The sequence below is a fragment of the Galeopterus variegatus genome, unplaced genomic scaffold (assembly GCF_000696425.1).
Source record: "Galeopterus variegatus unplaced genomic scaffold, G_variegatus-3.0.2 Scaffold2722, whole genome shotgun sequence".
In the NCBI taxonomy this organism is placed as follows: domain Eukaryota; kingdom Metazoa; phylum Chordata; class Mammalia; order Dermoptera; family Cynocephalidae; genus Galeopterus; species Galeopterus variegatus.
In genome coordinates this window covers 52,856-54,762 of record NW_007728833.1, presented here as the reverse complement: position 1 = coordinate 54,762, position 1,907 = coordinate 52,856, and the positions used below count along the sequence as shown (strand labels likewise).

The window sequence follows — 1,907 nt, the reverse complement described above, 5'->3', positions numbered from 1 at the left end:
CTGGGTCCAAGCACAGGGAGCATCAGTACCCACACAGAGGCCCTGAGGACCATCCATCCTTTCCTTGCAATGGTAGATCCAGGACACAATTTAAAGATCATCACCAATTTTTAAATTGGAAAAAATGGAAATGAGTCCAATAGAAATGACTTAGCCAAGCCCATTTTGCAAAATAGAGGCCCTGAAACTTGTTCTCTATACAGGTGCCCCTACAGTCATGACTTCCGTTTCTGCAAATCCTCCATCCCACTCATGAACCAACGGGAATGTTCTGGCAGGCACTATGGCTGAAACTACAGTGCAAACACAAAGTCCCCGTGCATAGCCACCTCCCTCTGTAAGACTCAGAGGCAGATCACTGAATGACATATAGACAAAATTTTTTTAAAAAAAGAAAAAAAGCTGGCGGGGCAACTCTCTCCTCTGATTCTGAAGTCCTCCTCATTTCTGTTTGGACGACAATCTCATATGCACTTAAGAAGAAGGCTATATTTTTATGGAATTGGCTATTGCAGTAAAAAATCATAAGCACCATGTTAAGGCAGAAACTTATTTAAAAAAAAGAAAAGATATCTGAAATGGCCATGGTATATACATTGTTACCCTCTGGAATCAGGGATGATGTAACCATACATATTCATTCATCAAATGTAACAAGATCAGAACATAGACTACTTCTCTGGAAAAGCTCACAGCAGCCACTAAGCTCACAGAGAGCTTGTCATGGGGAGGTGGAGGTGGGGACTTGAGCCACCAGCCTTACCAGGAGAAACATCACTGAGCCCAATGGAAAGGCCACTTTTTGAAGAAACCAATTTTTTACTCATATGTGTCCCCTATGAATTCCAGCAACCCTGTCAAGTTTTATGATCTCTGCTTGGGGGAAAAAAAAAAGCCTCAGATTTGCCTTGGGAGAAAATAGGCCAGAGAAGCTAAAAGGTATTTTGGTAAACTTTACTTCCATTATGTAAAGAAAAAATGTTTTTATTTTCAGCTTCTGCAACCCCTATTGGCTTACATAAAGCCTCATACAACCCACTGTACTTCATAGAATGGAAATAAACACACTGATTTACGGCAAAAGCAAATTTTCAGAGAGAAGGCTGAACATGTTTTTAACTCTACTCGATTTTATATTTCTTAATAGGGAAGAATTAAAAGACCAGAACTCTCTATTCATTTAAGAAAATTAAAAAAAGAAGCATCTAGAAACTGTGAAATGTAGACCCTCAAGCAACAGAGAGTGGGAGTCCACAGTGACTGTCTCTAATCACAGGTATGTCCCAAAGACCAGGGCAAACCTCCTTGTTAGTCCTTTGAGGAAAAGAAAATGTGGTCAGTCAGGGCTGGCTGGTTAGCTCGGTTGTTTAGAGCATGGTGCTAATTACACCGAGGTCCAGGCTTCATCATCCCGGTACTGACCAGCCACAAAAAGAAAGAAAAATGTGCTCAATCCCTACCTGGGATTAAAGGCAGTTTAGATACTCTGATTAACGCTACTGTGCGGTTCAGATGATACATTCCCATATAATGAAGTAAACAAAAATAAAAGTCGACTGGAATCTAAATCCCAAGAGGGAGGCAGAGAGTGGAATGGTAGTTGCCAGGAACTGGGGGTAGAGGGAGAAAAGGGCAGATGTTGGTTAAAGGGTACGAAGTTCCTGTTATGCAAGATGCAAAATGAATAAGTTCTGGCCATCTATGGTACAGCCTGGTGAGTACAGTTAATAATAACACATTGTACACTTGAAAATTGCTAAGATATTAGACCTTAAGTGTTCTCACTGCAAAGAAATGATAAGTACGTGAGGTGATACATATGTTAGTTTGGCTTAATTACTTCACGATGTATCCATTTATCAAAACATCATGCAGTATGCAGTAATATACACTATTTTTATTTGTCA

The 1,907-nt window shown here is 40.2% G+C and overlaps 1 protein-coding gene across 1 annotated transcript in view; it reads right to left on the bottom strand.

Annotated features, from left to right (window-relative positions):
* LOC103598729 (ATP-binding cassette sub-family A member 13-like) overlaps nt 1-1,907 on the bottom strand; it is a gene marked incomplete at its 3' end in the record, with an annotated part of 258,136 nt that overhangs the window by 221,529 nt on the left and 34,700 nt on the right. The window lies entirely within an intron of this gene.